Consider the following 21554-nt stretch of genomic DNA (forward strand, 5'->3'; position numbering starts at 1 on the left):
ACCAGCTTTTTAAATAGATCCCCTTCTAGGACCCCGTAAGTGAACACCGCTATGATCATAGGGTCATCATGGGTTGGCATTTTCCTACTGATCTCATTAAACCTCTTAAATTATGCTTTATTCGATTCTCCTTCACGCTGTCGACAAGCGTATATCGCATGCGCTTGTTGCTAGAACCTTCGTTGATGTATGAAACTGTTACAGAATTTTTGACACAGCTCTTTGAAGCTCCCTATACTTCAGGGTGGTAAGCTAGCCAACCAATATCGAGAAGATCCGTTTTAATGTTCCCGCAAAATACAGGCTCCATAACTTTGGATCCATTGGTATCATTTTTATCGCCCACTAGAAATTTGATACATGATCATCTGGATCTTTTATGAGAGCCTTCTTCATTGGGTAGTCGACCTGCATTTGTCTCTTTCTTCCCTGATCTTTTTCTCGAGGACTTGACTCCTTTCCTTCTTCTTGAAAGTCTTCCGTTTGGTCTGCGTGGACCGAAAAACGATCCCATTCCTTCTCTTTCTTGAGTTGTCTTTCGCTTTGCAATTTCCTCATAGCCCTAAAGATTTTGAATGCTTCAAATACTTCCAACTCCATTTCTTCTGACGTTTTGCCATGTTGGTCCGTTCCCTCGTCGTTGATAAGATTTGCGGTGGCTACGTTCTGATGTGTTACAATAGTAGAAAGTTGTGGGGTTGCTTCTTGGCCGGTTTTGCATTCTAGCGACGGGACTTGCTTTAACTTCTGGTGTGCTTGCGCTGGATTTTTGTTGCAAGGTCACACAGATGGCGCCACTGCTGGTGTGCTTGCGCTGGATAGTTTTACCCAGGCAGATAGATTGACACGATGGATACAAACAAACCGTAAGCTAGTCGACCGGGATGGTATCCCGGATAACTCTCCGATGGTTAAGTTTGCGAAAGGCTATCTGATCAATCGATTATAGGAGTGAAGAGTTAAACAAGTTAGTTATCTATGACTTATATGTACGTACCTCCTTGATGAGTTTGGTTACCTATTTATAGCGAAGGAGGAAGAGGTAACAAGTTCCTCCCGTATCGACCCTATCATGCCACCTTATCGCATTTATGGCATTACGCTCGAAGGTGCGACTAGTTCTACCTTATATACCATTACATAGTTGTTATATGGCTGTGCCAGGATCCGTCAGCCACACATCCTCGTATAGGCCGTATTCATGGTTTCGATGTACTATTGCTATTGTTTTGACGTCACTTTGTACTTGCTTGTTGGTCTTTCTTTTCCTTTCGAGTCTTCGTGCCAGTTCGATATATAAGCGGGCAACATCGATACATATGGGGTGGGTGACTTTGAGCGACCTTGAAACATGCTGGTTTGGTATATTTGGGAAGGGTATAGGTAGTTCCAGACAATATCCTATTAGAGAGTAAATTGATGGATCGATTTGTGGTCAGTAAGGTGGTGGTGATGACGGATCATAACCAAAGAGTACAGTTGGGTTGGAAGCATTTTTGGCTGGAAGAGTTGAGAGTATTTTGGCTGATTGAAGACATTTTGAAAGAATAAGGTTTGTATTTTGCGTGAATTGAATTGTAAATCTCTCTCTCTCTCTCTCTCTCTATATATATATATATATATATATATATATATATATATATATATATATATATATATATATAGAGAGAGAGAGAGAGAGAGAAAGAGAGAGAGAAGCGTTCGAGAACATTTCTTATTGAAAGAATATTTGAGAACAAATTTAGACTACATAATTTTTAAATTATAATCATCAAATAATATTAATATAAATAAAAAATATAATAAAAACTTAAAAAAAACCCACTAACCAACATCACTCCCCACCCAACTCCACCACCACCACCCGTCACCGACACCCACCGCCACCACCCATCACCACCACCCATGAAAACCACAACCATCATCACCACCCGCCACCACCACCAACGACGACCACCATCATCACCACCCACCACCGCCAACCACGACCACCATCCATCACCCCCGACCACCAACACCTATCATCACCACCTGCCACAACCACCCCCGCCCACCACCACCCATCACCATCACCACCACTATAACCCACCATCACAACCTACCATAACCACCACTCACCTCCACCACCACCACTACCACCCACCCACCACCCACCATTATAACCACCACCTGCCATTATGACCACCACCTACCACCCGCCACTACCACCAACCACCACCTATCACCATCACCCGTCTCCACCACCCCTACCCACCCACCCACAACCACCCATCACCACCACCCGACTTCATTACCCATCACCACCGCCCACCACAACCACCCCCTCCCACCACCCACTAATGTAACATCCCGAGAATTCAGGTATTTTAAAATTCATCAATTGGTTTTTAGTGTATGTTATTTTGGCCCTTGGATTGGACGGAAGTGGTCATAGGAAGACCTGGTGGCAAATTTGTAATTTTGGGACAAGGAGGAGTACGCTAAGCATACATGTGGGTACGCTAAGCATACTAGGGCGCACCTTTATCACTTGTTTGATAGATCTCAAGTTTGGGTCTTTTTATGTTTCTTTTTGGTCCTAAATGCTCCATGTTAAGCATGGCATGCCCTGGATGTTTTGAGTCATCCTTTCAGACCGTTTGAGGGTTCCTTAGTCATAAAAATAAGGTCCCAATGGCTAGAAGTGTCCCATGGATTTGGTAGAAGGGTCTTAATGGATTAACACCTTGTATTAAGAACGTTTGGATATGTAAAGTCATAAAGTTGGAGACTTTATGACTCTAGGCTGCATTTGGACCATGGATTTGTAGTTTGGGGTTAAGTGCTTAAGCCATTAAGCATAAAATGATACTTTTGGATCTACGAGGGTAAGCCCTGCGTACTCGGTCAGCCACCCCGATGTGGGTCAATGCGAGGCTCAGTGTACACCCTGCGTATACCTTCTGTTGGATTTTGGAGTTTGGGCTTCATGTTTTGGGCCACCTATTAGTCTTAAATTCTTGGGCCCTTCTTGTTCTATCTGAGTATGAGTGTTTTGGGCGAAGTGAAGGGTTGCACCTAAGGATAAGGCTCAAAAAGGATTTGGGCCCCATTTGGAAAATTGGGCCAATTATGGTTCTTGAATAACCTGTTGTGTTTTTGGATCAAGAATTGGGCCTGGTCCTTGGTCCAATTAGGGAAAGGGTAAAGTGGCCATTTACCCTAGGTATGGGTTATTAGTCAAGGATGGAAATCTGATTATTAATTGGACGTGTATTTGTTGTGATAGTTCGGGATTTTAGTGAGCCAACAGCCCGAGGTTTTTAGTGCGATTCGTCAGTGTGAGGTGAGTTGTCCTCACTTGTGACAACCCGAAATTTTCATTTGTAGAAACTCTAAGGTCAAGCACTACAATTAATAGTCAAATTCATCTCTATTGATTTTAGCCGATTTAAAGTCCGTTTGGGTGTTTTTATTTTAAAATTTGTCAAACGAACAAATAAAAGGAAGTATCTTCTAGGAGTGATGTGTAACAAATAAACAAATAACACCTTTATTAGGTGTTTACGGCCAAACATGAGGAGTTTGGGCCGTAAACTCCCCTTTGACCATGAACTCATGCTTAAGGCATGAGTTTACTCCTCATTTTCCCCACTTCTCACTTCCAAGCTCAAGAATACCCAACTTTCTCTCTCAAGTATCATAACATAGTTCTTCCAATCTTCCAAAAATGTAAGTGTTTCTTCTCTTGATTTGTTGTTATAACACTTCATCTAGTAGTTATACATGATTTCATCCATGAAATCTTGTCTTTTTCATAGATCCTCAAGTGTTCTTCAAAACACCAAGAACACTAAGAACACACACTAGTGTTCTTGGAACTTAAACACTCTTACAAGCTTCCTATAAGTAAGTACACTCCTCCTAACTAGCTATTTACTTAGAACACTTGTTAAACCATGCAAAAACACCAAGAATCCCTCAAGAACACATGGGTTTACGGCCAAGGCAATCTCCTTGGACCGTAAACACCATAAGGTGGTGCATAAGTGCCATCATTACCTTCTAGGGCTTGGATAATGGACTAGAACCTTGCATGCATGAGCTAAAGACCTTAAACCACGAAATGGTAGGAGTTACCATGGGTTTACGGCCATAAACCTGCTTGGACCGTAAACCCAAAACCGTAAACTCCATGGGAGTTGGTCCATGAACCGTAAACCCTAATAAGGGGGCCATTATGAGCCCTAGTCCCTTCTAAAGCATTGGAACCAAGTCTAGATCACTTCTTTGAAGAGTATAGCACCTTAAACAAGCAAAAGAAGCAAGCACACATGAGTTTACGGCCGTAAACTCATGGGGTTATGACCATGGGCCGTAAACTCTAAAAGTTGGTGCCAATTGTGCCACTATTACTTCCTAAGGCTTGGACTTGATCATAGGATGCTTAACCTTGACTTGTAAGACCCTAAAACACACAATGGTACTAATTACCATGAGTTTACGGCCGTAAACTCATGGGGGAAATGACCATAAACCGTAAACTCATGTGGTGTTACCATATGGGCTGTAAACTCCAATGTGAGGCCATACTCTCTTTAGATGCAACCCCTTAATACTCCTAGCACTTGAATCAAAGTGTTATCCATGTTTTAGGGTGTCCTTATTTGACTAATTAGATACATATATGTGTCATTACATGTTAAATAGGATCTGTGTGTGTGTTCAAGTCTTCACTTGACACTTAGCATCCTGTCCGACACTTCCATCCAAACCACTCACTACAGGTGAGTTCATACCCCTTAATCAACCTTTGAAATGATTTTAAATGCTTTTATGGGGGGGGGGGGCGAGATACAAGTTGAAATATTCTTGTTATTGCTTTAATCACATGTGATTAATGACTAGAACAAATAAAAAGATTTACTACTACTTTCAAGTTACTATCAAAATTATGGTTTTCAAGCGTTTTAAAACCTTTTATTAAACTTTTAGATACTAAAACTGTTTCCAAACTCTTTTAAACTTGCATTGTTTTCAAACTCATATCTACACTAGTATATTTATAAAAGTAAGACTTGAAGGACTTAGGACTGATAGCTCACCTTGTTTCCTGTTCCTTGTTTGGTTGTGGACTTAGGGTATCCTGTTATTTGTCCGAATATCGTTGAAATCTTAGTTATATATCATATATATATGTGTTGGATATAAAAGCTTTCACTTCAGTTCAGTACCTTTGTGTAGCAAAGGCATACCTACAACATTACTATTTAACTATAATAGGTATAGTTAAGGTTTTACTACTCACTATTAGTATTACAATGACACATACAAGAGCCAGTACTGTTATGAGTCAATAAACGCTATATACTATACAAGAGAACATACTATACACTATACAAGAGAACATACTATATACTATACAAGAGAACATACTATACACTAGTACAGAGAAAACATTACTACACTATGACATGCTACATAAACATTTGAATACTATAAACAGAATATGACATACTACCTCTCGATACGACACTTTATTGTGCTATTACCTTGTAACCAGAGTCTCCTGGAGGGAGAGCGGGCATTATGTGTATAGATCTATACGGGACAGACACTCCCACATCCCGACTGCTAGCTACAGTCTCAGCCGAAAGGCCAAGGGATGACAGAATGTTATTTCACTACATATAACCTGGAGGGTCATCAGTTATTCAGCCGTCGATCAGCATGGTTACATACGAGTTCACATTCAAACCTTTAATTAACCAATTAAGAATTAAGGGCAAAAATAGACTTTTCGAGGCGTATTGTTCATTTAATACCACCTGGAGTCTACATGTTACTACTTTAGACTCCCCGAGGTGTACTGTACATTTAGTACTACCTGGAGTCTGTATTTCATTACACTGTGATTTTGTCACATGCACGTTTAAATAAACTATATTTTTATAATGATAGTTTCACTGAGGAAAAACTCTTACACTACATAAGGAACAAATACACAAACAATCGGGTCTTGGTAGAAGACTACATTTTTACTGGAAAATATAGGATTTTCTAGGGAGTATACTATTTACAAACATTTGAAATCAGTTACTACATTAAATTGTTACAAACATTTTCATACAAGCAATGACACTAAATACTTATGAACTCACCAGCTTTATGCTGATAAACTCTTTCAAAATAACTTGTATTCTCAGGTCATCAATAGACAGGTACAGATGAAGCTTTTGAGAAGATGGAGCACATACAAGACTCATCTTTATTTTGACTATACATTTTTGTGTCTTACAAACTATACAGAACACGCTTGTATTACAATTATTATATTAATGCAATGGATGTTGTTGCTTGTCTTTACTATTATGCATTGTTATGATACTGTATATGACGTCCTCCACCCCAGAACGTTTCCGCCGTTCCGGTTTTGGGCTGTAACAGATTGGTATCAGAGCACTGTTTATAGTGAATCGAGTATATCAACCCATAAAAGATATACAAACTAGAAACACAACGGGATTAAAACACTCTGACCAAGAATATATACTTTTAAATAATAAAATACTTAACTAAGTATATATATATATATACATCTATTCATACCAGGGTCAGTATCATACTAGAACAGAACAAAAGTATTATGATTGTTGGACATCACAATTAGGCTTAGAGACATATAGTCAAACCTTGGGGGATATAGCCTGATCAACTATATTTTCTGAGGAGTGAGTAGCATGTGCTTAAGAATGATTGTAGTGTTGCAACAAGTCTAAAAACTTACCAACACTACTACAACAAGAACATTAGAACAAAACTTAAACCTAAAATATTATAGGAGTATTTTGTGTTACTATAATTCCCTATGTGCCAACTAAAAAGGATCTTCATTAGTACGTCTGTTAACTATTCTTTTCCCCATTCTCGCGTAGATAACATGGCTGGCTTCCATCTCCCTGGCGATCTGTATTATCCCAACCAGGACATTGGTGGATGGCTTGATGATGAGCCAGAAGATGATCACCCAATCCCTTTGGATGATCACCTCGCAGAAGGCTTTTCGGATGGCTCCGACTCCGAACCAGAGGTCAACAACCTACCCTAAAAAGGTCAAGTCCCAAACCTCAACCCCCGTCCGACATTTCAAGGTCCCACTCCCTTGTGGGCAACAACCTTGAACCGTTGGAGTGATGAGCAGGGTCAGCCCTTACCCTTCAACGGAGACCGAAGATTTTACAACATAAACGAGGGAGGCTCAGCTGACCGTGTTTTACCCATCATGGTCCGTAGGATTGCTCGGAATGTCGAGGAAGGTCATGCAGCCATTGACCGAGCAGTGGAAATTCATGCCAACTCTAGCCTTAACACGGTCCGCATTCGCCAACTCGATGAGGCTATGGAAAGAACCAGGGGAACCAATGAGGCTCTACAACAACAACTGGCTGCATCCCGAGCTGAAGTCATGGAACTCCGAGTGCGCCAGAGGGCGCATGAACGACATCTTCAGGAAGTTGTACGTCAACTGGCAGACCTTAAGGTTCGCCCAAGGGATACCCATCGCCGGTAGAAGATGTCGACTCATCTTTCTCTTTTGGTTAAGGAATAGCCTTTCTTTTCTGTGCTCTATGGTGCACTTGTCTGTAAACATTTATAACTTTGAAAGTATGCCAACTAGACTTCTAAGCTACCAACACTTTCCTTTATGGTTTGATGTAAAACCGACGGTTAGGTCATTTTTCCCCGAACTCATTTTACATCATTAATACCAGTAATATTGGCAGTTATCGAATCTATGGGAAAGTCTCTACCTTTGTGTTTTCCTACTATATTGTTATGCCTCTATCTGATAGTTGGACTATGGCGATTTAGTCCATGAAACACTCTCATCACACTTCCAATTAATTCTTACTATTATCATCATCTCCATCCACTTTCAGTAAAAGATGCCGCCTCGCCCTCGTCCGACCAGGGGCAGACCTGCAAATCAAACTCCACCACCACCTCCTCCGCAGTTCAATGCGGTGATGTTTCAGGCAGCGGTGACCGCAGTTGTGACCGCCGCCATGGCCCAAGTAAACTCTGGTGGTGTTAGTAGAACGGGGACTGGCACCAACTCTAGCCATGTTGAAATCCATCCACGTGCATGGGAGTGCACCTATAAAGACTTCATCAGCTGTAAACATACGTACTTCAATGGAACTGGAGGGATCATTGCACTATCCCAATGGATCGAAAGAACAGAAGCAATCTTCGAGATGTGCTCATGCCCTGAAGGAAGCAAGATAAAGTTCGATGCTTGCACCTTCACCGAAAGGGCCCTGACGTGGTGGAATGGCCATGTCAAATCACTCTCACTGGTAACAGCCAACGCCATGGGCTGGGATACACTAAAGGACCTTATGACAAGGGAGTACTACCCGAGGGGAAAAATTCAGAAGCTCGAGGAGGAACTGTGGAACCTCAAAATGAAGGGTTCCGACATAGTGGCTTATACAGCCAGGTTCTGCGACCTGGTGACCCTATGTCCCAACATGGTCCCCACCGAAAGCAAGAAAATTGAAAGATACATCTGGGGTCTGGTACCCCCATATCGAGGGAACGTTCTAGCATCACACCCTGCGACCTTTGATAGTGCCAAGGAATTGGCCCAAAGGCTCATCGATCATGAGGTTCCTTCTTTTCCAACAACGACCACAACTACTGCCCCAGCACCAACCAACGCGACCGACAACAACAGGAAGCGTTGGGACCGAAAGAAGGGCAAATCAAATCAAACCTCTTCCATGAAATAAAAGACGGTGGCTGTTCATGCTGCCACTACCCCCGTTGCCCCTGTACCAGCCAAACCATATGCAGGGAACCTACCCAAGTGCACCAAGTGCTCCTTCCATCATAACGGCCCCTACCGGGAAATGCACTGCACTAATTGCGACCGGAAGGGCCATACCGCCCGGTTCTGCAGAACACCACCCAAACCCATCACCCAGGTTCCTGCTGTAGGAGTGAGTCAAGCCTGCTACGGGTGCGGCGAGACAGGGCACTTCAAAAGAAACTGTCCGAAAGCTGGGAATGCGGGAGGAGCAGGAAGACTACTTGCTATTGGCCACAATGAAGCCGTGGCAGACCCCACAGTAGTCACGGGTACGTTCCTTCTCGATAACTCTTATGCTTGTATCCTATTCGATAGTGGGGCAGAAAGGAGCTTCGTAAACCAAAAATTTAAACACTTACTTAAACAATCACCGCAAACACTAAAAGAAACCTTCGTCGTAGAAATGGCCAACGGAAAGACAGAGAGTTCTAATGAGATTTACATAGGTTGTACCCTCACGCTAGATAAGCATTCATTTCCAATCGACCTCATACCAGTATCAATCAAAAGTTTCGATGTCATTGTGGGCATGGACTGGTTGAGTCTCCATCTACTGATATTTTGTGCTTCGAGAAGGCAGTCCGCCTAAATCTACCGAATAACGAAACCTTGTTGATCTACGGAGACAAACCCAGTACGAGCCTTCGTATCATCTCAAGTATTCAAGCCCAAAAGTACTTGCGTAAGGAATATCGTGCATTCCTGGCGCACGTTGTCGATACGAACCGGAAAACAAAAGACCTAAAAGACCTCCCCGTAGTACGCGATTTTCCTGACGTCTTTCCGGAAGAACTCCCAGGGTTACCCCCGCAACGTCAAGTCGAGTTCCGAATCGACTTAATTCCAGGAGCGACACCCGTAGCCAAATCGCCCTATCCTCTAGCACCTGCTGAGATGCAAGAACTGTCCGGTCAACTTAACGAACTGCTCAGCAAGGGCTTTATAAGACCAAGCTTCTCACCCTGGGGAGCACCAGTCTTATTCGTGAAGAAGAAAGACGGATCGTTCCGTATGTGCATCGATTACAGGGAGCTCAACAAGCTTACAGTCAAGAATCGTTACCCTCATCCTCGCATAGACGATTTATTTGACCAGCTGCAAGGGGCGAGCTACTTTTCTAAGATTGATCTAAGATCCGGGTATCACCAGTTATGAGTGCTTGAGGAGGATGTTCATTAGATAGCCTTTCGAACTCGTTACGGACACTACGAGTTCGTAGTGATGCCATTCGGACTGACCAATGCGCCCGCAGTATTCATGGACTTAATGAATAGGGTATGTCTTCCTTACATGGATCAGTTCGTCATCGTTTTCATCGATGACATACTTATCTACTCTCGAAGTAAGGAGGAACATAGCGATCATTTACGACAAGTCCTAGGAACCTTACGATCAGAGAAGCTTGATGCGAAGTTCTCTAAATGCGAATTTTGGATCCCAAGAGTCGAATTCTTAGGACACGTGGTTAGCAAAGAAGGAATCCACGTGGACCCTTCCAAAATTAAAGCCATCGAGAACTGGTCAGCACCGAAGACGCCTACAGAAATTCATCAATTTCTAGGCCTCGCTGGCTACTACCGCAGATTCATTCAGAACTTCTCTCGAATTGCGAAACCTCTTACAACATTGACCCAGAAAGGCGTGGCCTTCGACTGGGAAGAGAAACAAGAGAAGGCATTCGAAACGCTGAAGCGAGCCTTATGCACCGCACCGATACTATCCCTCCCCGAAGGGATAGAAGACTTAATGGTATACTGCGATGCATCCAACCAGGGGTTTGGCTGTGTGCTGATGCAACGAGGTAAGGTCATCGCCTACGCCTCAAGACAGCTGAAGACACACGAGGTCAACTACACCACACACGATATCGAATTAGGAGCAGTTGTGTTCGCCCTAAAAATCTGGAGACACTACCTGTATGGTACAAAGAGCACTATCTTCACAGACCACAAAAGCCTACAACATATATTCAACCTGAAGGAGCTCAATATGAGACAACGACGGTGGGTAGAGCTACTCAATGACTACGAATGCGAAATTTGTTATCACCTGGGTAAAGCCAACGTGGTAGCAGACGCCCTTAGTCGGAAAGAATATTATGGCCGAAGAGTCAAGTCATTGACCATGACTATCCATTCGCATCTTTCCGCACAGATTAAGGAGGCTCAGTTCGAAGCCTTAAAACCTGAAAATGTGGCGGGTGAATCCTTGCGTGGAATGAATAAGAACTTGGAAGTCAAGGGTGACGGAGCCTTATATCTCATGGACCGGATCTGGACACCGAGACACGGTGGCTTCAGAGACTTAGTCATGAAGGAAGCGCACAACACTCGATATTTCGTCCACCCAGGTTCAGATAAGATGTATCTGGATCTCAAAAAGTTACACTGGTGGCCTAACATGAAAGCGGAGATCGCTACCTTCGTAAGTAAATGCCTTACTTGCGCCAAGGTCAAGGTCGAATACCAGAAACCATCAGGTCTACTACACCAACCGGAGATACCTGAGTGGAAGTGGGAGCGGATCACTATGGACTTCATAACCAAGCTACCCAAGACAACGGGTAGGCTTGATACCATTTGGGTCATCGTCGACAGATTGACCAAATCCGCACACTTCCTACCCATCAAAGAGACCGACAAGATGGAGAAGCTCACAAGAACATACATTAGGGAGATCGTACGACTGCATGGTGTTCCTATATCTATTATCTCAGATAGAGATAGTAGATTCACTTCGAGGTTCTGGCAGTCACTACAAAGCTCCTTAGGAACGAGGTTGAACATGAGTACAGCCTACCATCCACAGACCGACGGATAAAGTGAGAGGACTATTCAAACATTAGAAGATATGTTGCGAGCCTGTGTGATCAACTTTGGGAAGGCATGGGATACCCACCTACCCCTTGTTGAATTCTCCTACAACAACAATTATCACACGAGCATAAAGGCTGCTCCATTTGAAGCCCTCTATGGCCGAAAGTGTAGATCCCCTCTGTGCTGGGCTGAGGTGGGTGACACCCAATTAGCTAAAGGATGAGTTCCTGACAGCACTCTCACAGGTCCGGAGATCATTCGGGAAATGACAGAGAAGATCGTTCAGATTCACGAACGATTGAAAGCCTCTAGAGACCGACAGAAAAGCTACTTAGACAAACGGAGGAAACCTTTGGAATTCTAGGTTGGCGACCGAGTCCTTTTGAAAGTCTCACCCTGGAAGGGCTTGATACGCTTCGGAAAGCGTGGAAAGCTAAACCCAAGATACATAGGGCCTTTCGAGATTCTCGCTAGAATCGGCCCCGTAGCTTACAAACTCAACTTACCCCACGAGCTTAGTAATGTACATCCTACCTTCCACGTCTCGAACTTGAAAAGTGTCTATCCGATGAGACTCTTGTAATCCCACTCGACGAGATCGAGATCAACGAGAGCCTCAACTTCGTGGAAGAACCTGTAGAGATTATGGACCGAGAGGTCAAGCGAACGAAACAAAGCCGCATCCGAATTGTGAAGGTTCGTTGGAACGCCAAACGAGGATCGGAATTCACATGGGAGCGCGAGGATCAAATGAAACTTAAATATCCTCATCTTTTTACTTAGTTATTTGTAATAACCTAGTTGCTTGAACTCTAATTTCGGAACGAAATTCCCTCTAACAGGGGGATGATGTGACAACCTGAAATTTTCATTTGTACAAACTCTAAGGTCAAGCACTACAATTAATAGTCAAATTCATCTCTATTGATTTTAGCCGGTTTAAAGTCTGTTTGGGTGTTTTTATTTTAAAAATCGTCAAAAGAACAAATAAAAGGAAGTATCTTCTAGGAGTGATGTGTAACAAATAAACAAATAACACCTTAATTAGGTGTTTACGGCCAAACATGAGGAGTTTGGGCCGTAAACTCCCCTTTGACCATGAACTCATGCTTAAGGCATGAGTTTACTCCTCATTTTCCCCACTTCTCACTTCCAAGCTCAAGAACACCCAACTTTCTCTCTCAAGTATCATAACATAGTTCTTCCAATCTTCTAAAAATGTAAGTGTTTCTTCTCTTGATTTGTTGTTATAACACTTCATCTAGTAGTTATACATGATTTCATCCATGAAATCTTGTCTTTTTCATAGATCCTCAAGTGTTCTTCAAAACACCAAGAACACCAAGAACACACACTAGTGTTCTTGAACCTTAAACACTCTTACAAGGTCCCTATATGTAAGTACACTCCTCCTAACTAGCTATTTACTTAGAACACTTGTTAAACCATGGAAAAACACCAAGAATCCCTCAAGAACACATGGGTTTACGGCCAAGGCAATCTCCTTAGACCGTAAACACCATAAGGTGTTGCATAAGTTCCACCATTACCTTCTACGGCTTGGATAATGGACTAGAACCTTGCATGCATGAGCTAACAACCTTAAAACACGAAATGGTAGTAGTTACCATGGGTTTACGGCCGTAAACCTGCTTGGACCGTAAACCCAAAACCGTAAACTCCAAGGGAATTGGTCCATGAACCGTAAACCCTAATAAGGGGGCCATTATGAGCCCTAGTCCCTTCTAAAGCATTGGAACCAAGTCTAGATCACTTCTTTGAAGAGTATATCACCTTAAACAAGCAAAAAAAGCAAGCACACATGAGTTTACGGCCGTAAACTCATGGGGTTATGACCATGGGCCGTAAACTCTAAAAGTTGGTGCGAATTTTGCCACTATTACTTCCTAAGGCTTGGACTTGATCATAGGATGCTTAACCTTGACTTGTAAGACCCTAAAACACACAATGGTACTAATTACCATGAGTTTACGGCCGTAAACTCATGGGGGAAATGACCATAAACCGTAAACTCATGTGGTGTTACCATATGGGCAGTAAACTCCAATGTGAGGCCATACTCTCTTTACATGCAACCCCTTAATACTCCTAGCACTTGAATCAAAGTGTTATCCATGTTTTAGGGTGTCCTTATTTGATTAATTAGTTGTTAAATGACTAATTAGATACATATATGTGTCATTACATGTTAACTAGGATCCGTGTGTGTGTTCAAGTCTTCACTTGACACTTAGCATCCTATCCGGCACTTCCATCCAAACCACTCACTACAGGTGAGTTCATACCCCTTAATCAACCTTTGAAATGATTTTAAATGCTTTTATGGGGGGATACAAGTTGAAATATTCTAGTTATTGCTTTAATCACATGTGATTAATGCCTAGAACAAACAGAAAGATTTACTACTACTTTCAAGTTACTATCAAAATTATGGTTTTCAAGCGTTTTAAAACCTTTTATTAAACTTTTAGATACTAAAACTGTTTCCAAACTCTTTTAAACTTGCATTGTTTTCAAAATCATATCTACACTAATATATTTATATAAGTAAGACTTGAAGGACTTAGGACTGATAGCTCACCTTGTTTCCTGTTCCTTGTTTGGTTGTGGACTTAGGGTATCCTGTTATTTGTCCGAATATCGTTGAAATCTTAGTTATATATCATATATATATGTGTTGGATATAAAAGCTTTCACTTCAGTTCAGTACCTTTGTGTAGCAAAGGCATACCTACAACATTACTATTTAACTAAAATAGGTATAGTTAAGGTTTTACTACTCACTATTACTATTACAATGACACATACAAGAGCCAGTACAGTTATGAGTCAATACACGCTATATAGTATAAAAGAGAACATACTATACACTATACAAGAGAACATACTATATAGTATATAAGAGAACATACTATACACTAGTACAGAGAAAACATTACTACAGTATGACATGCTACATAAACATTTGAATACTATAAACAGAATGTGACATACTACCTCTCGATACGACACTTTATTGTGCTATTACCTTGTAACCAGAGTCTCCTGGAGGGAGAGCGGGCATTATGTGTATAGATCTATACGGGACAGACACTCCCACATCCCGACTACTAGCTACAGTCCCAACCGAAAGGCCAAGGGATGACAGAATGTTATTTCACTACATATGACCTGGAGGGTCATCAGTTATTCAGCCTTCGATCAGCATGGTTACATACGAGTTCACATTCAAACCTTTAATTAACCAATTAAGAATGAAGGGCAAAAATAGACTTTTCGAGGCATATTGTTCATTTAATACCACCTGGAGTCTACATGTTACTACTTTAGACTCCCCGAGGTGTACTGTACATTTAGTACTACCTGGAGTCTGTATTTCATTACACTGTGATTTTGTCACATACACGTTTAAATAAACTATATTTTTATAATGATAGTTTCACTGAGGAAAAACTCTTACACTACATAAGGAACAAATACACAAACAATCTGGTCTTGGTAGAAGACTACATTTTTACTGGAAAATATAGGATTTTCTAGGGAGTATACTATTTACAAACATTTGAAATCAGTTACTACATTAAATTGTTACAAACATTTTCATACATGCAATGACACTAAATACTTATCAACTCACCAACTTTATGCTGATAAACTCTTTCAAAATAACTTGTATTCTCAGGTCATCAGTAGACAGGTACAGATGAAGCTTTTGAGAAGATGGAGCACATACAAGACTCATCTTTATTTTGAGTATACATTTTGGTGTCTTACAAACTATACATAACACGCTTGTATTACAATTATTATATTAATGCAATGGATGTTGTTGCTTGTCTTTACTATTATGCATTGTTATGATACTGTACATGACGTCCTCCACCGCAGAACGTTTCCGCCGTTCCGGTTTTGGGGTTTGACATCACTGTACTCTCGGGTCTAAGGCACCAATGCCGACCCTTTGGATTGTTATCCTGGTTTATTATATGCTTGCTATGCTATAGAGATCTACTTGATTTGTGTGACAGCCTGTATATGATAGCTATGTTTGATTATGTTATATGTCGATATGTAAGGGTTGGTTGGATTGAGGCGGTCTTGGTGTGTACAAAAGGCCAACAGACCATGGGCGGCCCAGATAAACTGAAAGCCTATGAGGCGGACCAGTCAGGCCGAAGGCCCAGAGAACGGTTCAGACAGGCTGAAGGCCCGGTGCGGCAGTCCATACATTCTATAGGTTTTGTATGCATGTTGTTGCTGTAATATCTATGATTATGTGATATGGTGGTATTTTGGGGAAACTCAGTAAGCGTTGGGCTTATAGTTTTAGGTTGTGTTTCAGGTACCTTAGATGATCGTGGGAAGGCAAAGGTTTGATCGTGTACCTCCTCATATTATGTTTTGTGATTTTGGGAAAAACTCTGATGTTAAATGTATTTTGAAAACTATAATGTAAACAATTAAGTTTTGGTTGGTTTGAAAAAGTTAAAATTTTTATGAAATTTTATGAATGTTACAATTTGGTATCAGAGCCTTGCTTTTGAGTTAATTGGAGGAACACTCGTGTGAATCCTGTCTCAAACTAAGGAAAAAGATTTTAAAATATTTTTCAAAATAATTGAGGAGGATTCAAGGTGTACGATCAGCCATAGCCAGTATGTGACACCAAATTACCACACAGTTAATTGATATTATGTTATGTTATGATTAAAAACAGCATGCTATTGATAGGATAGGGATCCTCGGGAATCGTATGATAGAGTTGCATGATATTTGATGCCTTATCTCATGTAGAGTACCCTATTGATTGTTGTATGACTCTTTCGTGTGTGAAATAACTATTGAATGAATGCGCTACGTCACATACTGCATGGGTTAAATGGTTTTTGCGTGGGGAATTTGGTCCTGCTGCACAGCTCTTGTCTGAGTCCAACCGTTGTGGCATTGAATCTTTTAGCCTAAGATTGTTTAAGTTATGCAGTATGTCGTAGTGTTCGTGCGATAGTTATCTGGCACCAATGAAGGTTTGTGTGGCAGTTAGTGGTAGGATGAGCTATGTGGGGTCAATCAGTCAGTCGATATGTGTAGCCTTCCTCTAGGAAGTGAGGATAGAGTGCGTGAGTATGCTAGAGGGAAGTATATTGTTAGGGTTGTTGTGATGATCCTATGAGACGACTACGGGTAGGTGTGGAAGGTAGTATGGGCCCGTACTGCTAAAAGCATAGGACCCGTACATGTAACAGAGAAATCACAACCCCTAGGGCTTGTTGGAGTTGGTTTCCCGTTATTATATACGTGTTATCTAATATTCTCCTGGTTAATTTTCAGTATGGTTAATACACGTCGAGTTGAGATTGGATCTGGATCGGGATTGGGCGCAGGCCGCCAGGATAGGTTAGCAGATTTGGATGATAGGATACGGGAGATCCTCCATTAGGAGGTTGTGGCTATTCTCATGGATCAGATACCGGAGTTATCTGGGTCTATTAAGAGCGGTGATGATGGAGTTCTTTGATGACAAATACGTGGTTGTTGCTATGACTGCTGCTGCTGCATCCTCCGTAGCCGTTGCAGCTGCATGTGTTGGACCGGGTCGGGTTTTTCAGTATCGGGACTACGACAATACGAAGCCCCCGACTTTCGATGGAGTCCAGGACCCGATCGTAGCCATGAGGTGGCTATCTGATGTTTAGGGATGCTTTTTCACCTGCTCTTGCCCAGCTGACCAGAAGGTCAGGCGCGCTCTGAACCTCTTAAGGTCCGGAGCGAAGGATTGGTTGAGACTTGTTACAGGATCGTATTCTGCGGAGCAGGCAACTGCGCTATCTTTGGTGCAGTTCATGGAGATGTTCCATACTCGATATGTGTCGCGGGTGGAGTGCGAGAGGTTGGCCCAGGAGTTTCTGGATCTGAGGCAGGGTACGGAGTTGTTGACAGAGATCAGCAGGATGTTTACCGAGAAGGCCATGTTTTTCCCTGAGTTTTCATTAGAGTAGGCTCAGATGAACCATTACTTGAGCATGCTCAAGACAGATATTAGGCAGTTTGTTTCCACCCAGCGGTATGATTCTTTGCTGGAGTTGCAGGAGGCCGCTAGGCGGCGTGAGCTTGAAATATATCTTCAGTTGAGGGAGCAGAGATAATTCCGGACATAGTCGTAGTCAGCGCCGAAGCGGTTTAAGGCCGCTGAGTCTAGATCTGGGGGTAAGCGAGGCCGCACTTGTGGGAAGTTCGGTAGGGTTCATAAGGGGGCGTGCCGATCTGGTAGTTTGTGCCATAAATTGTTGGATTAGGTGTCTAAACCCATAACTATAATTGGTATGCACTTGACCCGAGAGTAGCATGGTCCATTTCGGGTTGCCTTCATCAAGATAATTTGATAGGATGGATATTTGAGTAAGAGGTTATTTGTGATTTATTAATATCTTATAAGTATAATATATTAATTCAGAAATCATATTATTTAATTAGTATTGATCAATAATTAATTTGGAGTTAATTTAGTGATTAAAAGAGACTAATTAAATTAACGGGGAATGGTTAAGTCAATCAGTAATATTTTTAGTTTGGACCAATGATCCATATTGATTAGGATGGACTAATTCTATGCGGGAGTCCATGAAGAGTTAGTCCATAAGGCCCATCATATCGATTAATGGATTGCTTAAAGTCTTAAGTAAATGGACTAGGGTTTACAAGTTAAACCTTAGGAATTCCAAACTGTATATGTGTAACCTCTTTAGCCAAAATCGGACCTAAGAGTGACATTGCATGAGTATGGACAATTTTTTGGTGGCTAACCTCTCTCTCATTATTCTCCAATTGTTCATGATGTTTGTGACTTTTTTAAGGCACAACACTTGGGGTGCTATGCTCTTGAAAGACCAAAACTACAAGCTACAATAAAGAGGTATTCTTCTAACTTGATTTTATGATTTATATGTCAAAATTGTATGCTAGTTGTACGTTGGAAATTTTATTGCATGTATAACTAGAGAAAACTTAGATCCAAAGCTATTAGGGTTGTATGTGCACCATAGGAGTGTTATAGTACACAAAACCCAACAGTGGTATCAGAGCCATGGGTAGTTTTCTGTTATATAGTTGCATTTGAGAATTGTTCAAAGCTGGAAAAATGAAAATCTACATTCTGTCAGCATGGACTCGCCAAGTCTACTCATGAACTCGATGAGTTCATCATGAACTCTACGAGTCTATAAACTGACGCGACGAGTCGGACAGTCTGTTAGCAGATTTTCAGGTTTTTTGGCCAAAATTGGATTTGGATCATTACCTTAAACTGTTTTGTATAATAAAATATGTTTTCTTTGATATGGTAGTGATTATCCTCATCCAATTAAATGATAACTTGTCAAATTATAAAATAATTACTAGGTTATAAGATAAACTAATTATTAGTGTAATTTGATTTGAAATTATCTCACTACAAAAGTTGTATTATGATCAAATTGGTAAAAGATAAAAATGGTTATTTTATATGTTTATAATTTGATTTAAATGTTTTTAAGGAGTTACAAATTTTGTCATCAAATTTGCAACTCAAAAAGTTTTTTTAAGGAGTTACAAATTTTGTCATCAAATTTGGAACTCAAAAAGTTTTTTTAAGGAGTTAGAAATAAATATTGGTTAAATTGATCTTAATGTTTTTGAAGAGTTCCATTAGTTATGGAACTTGAAAAATCTCATCTTCATAAAACATATTAATCCCTTAAGTTATGGAGTTCAAAACTTTTTCAAGAGTTACAAAACTTGCCCTCATGTTTTAAAAAGTTGAAAAGTCCCAATTAAGAAACATTGAATTCATAGAAACCCTAGTAATTTGAAAAAAAATTTAAAAATGTAACTCATGGGTTCATAAATTAAAATTAATTAAATAGTTTTAATTTGATGTTTTTGAATAGTTCAATTAACTCTTATGGACTTTATTAATAGTTAATTAAATGTTTAATTAAAAGAGTATTATTAAATCCATAATCATATGGTTTAAGTTTAATTAAATTTAGAGTATAATTTATTAATAGATTAAACCATCAAGTATTTTAGAAGTTTAAAATACACCGTTATACTATATAAAATTAAAAGTGTAATATATTATATATGTATAAGTCAAAGGTCAGTCTTACCGTTAATAGGCCTCATTCACGAAGTCGGTGTATAAGGGGCGTATAAGGATATTGCCTATAAAATGGTGGTTTAAGGGGTGTCCACTCTCACCCACTGCTTCCTTGACTGGTGGAGGGTCGTTAGCTGAACGGGTAGGATAAGACACAACCTCCCACAATAAGTATAATGAAATACCAAGTAACGAAATACTTATAAATTGCCAATCTTAGTTACTTAGGAAAAATGTGAATTTATGCTAACCCATGAAATTGCACTTTGCACCTTGTTAAGTCGTTAGTGGAGCGTGTGTGGTTAACCGGAACACTAATTTGGGACTGACAATGTGTGGCAAAGGGTAGCTTGATGTTAATCATGGATCAATGGAGCGTGTGTGGTTTACCGGCACATTGATTAGGTGATATGTAACATCGAGAGTACCAAGCTAATTTGCATGGTTATTCACACCGTGTTTGTGATCCACGGCATCCCAGTCACAAACTTGAAGGGCATAACCGAGATTTAAACATGCCATTGAAAATTTCAATGAATCTCAAAGAATATAGGAATTTCAATTCATTTAAAACCTAAAATTCATTTTCGTTTTTCGTGGTGGAAATTGGTAAATCGTCATTTACCTACCTTCGAATATTTTGCAATTGGATTACGACATCTCTCTTCCGAATTGTAAAATATTGTGTTAGGTCCTAGCCTTAATATTCCATTTTGAGTGTTATATTAAGGACTTAAATCAACCAACTTGAATTTCTCCCTTATAGATGTATAGTTCTGAGAACTATGGTCTTCCCGAATCTTTTGGAAAAAGCTTTCCTTATGACGATGATGTCCCACGATTGGATCGTGGAAATGGATATCATGTTTCACTTCCTCCTCCACCTCCAATAATTCTCCCTAACCCACATGTTCAAAGACTTGAAAAGTTCAAGGTCACTCAAACCCTATTGGTAAGCAAACACTACGATGGCAGGTTTGTGTGTGCACATGTCTTTGAGATGAAGTCACACATTGACAGGCTGGGAATGTTAGAAGTCGTTGCGGAAGTAGGTTGTTGACTTGGTTCTTCAGGTAAATCCACTATCTAACCCTATTAAGTTCCTATCTGGAGATTCTTAATACATGATGTGATAAGATTACATTTTGATGTTTTGTAAGATTGAAAAAGAGAAAGGAAGCGTAAAGAAAGAGTAGACTGAGTCTGGTCGCAAAGAAATGGATTTCGATCGCATGGTTCGATGATCAGATTTTTGAGCTGCTGTTAGGAGTTATGATAGATTGCTTAGAAATGTGTAGTAACATAGTTTTCATTTGCAATTGCATTGTAAAGAAAAGTTTTTCCGCAAATTTTATAAATAAAGAAAATTTTGTTTTATCTTATTTATATTTCCTTGCAATGGCATTTGTGAAAATTGATGTTTGTATATTTCTATTTTTAGCAATATGGATTTGATTCTTTCGTTTGTGGTAGTGTCGAAATTTACCAAATAAGGAAAGATTCTCATATCCCAAGGTTGAATTCGATAGAAATTTGGAATCATGCGATTTGCATTGTATGATGAATGAGAACCTTCATCTTTGGTAAATTAGGACTAATTCCCTGTTCACATGTGTATGTGAGTCAAGTGAAGGACTAGGGGATCTAGTACACATAGTTGTTCACTGGTCAGGTCCACCACAAAGAACGATAATATTATTCGTCATGATTTACTAAAAGTTTAGTAAAT

The sequence above is a fragment of the Lactuca virosa genome, chromosome 4, assembly GCF_052849685.1.
Source record: "Lactuca virosa cultivar CGN04683 chromosome 4, Lactuca_virosa_CGN04683_v6, whole genome shotgun sequence".
Taxonomy (NCBI): Eukaryota; Viridiplantae; Streptophyta; class Magnoliopsida; order Asterales; family Asteraceae; genus Lactuca; species Lactuca virosa.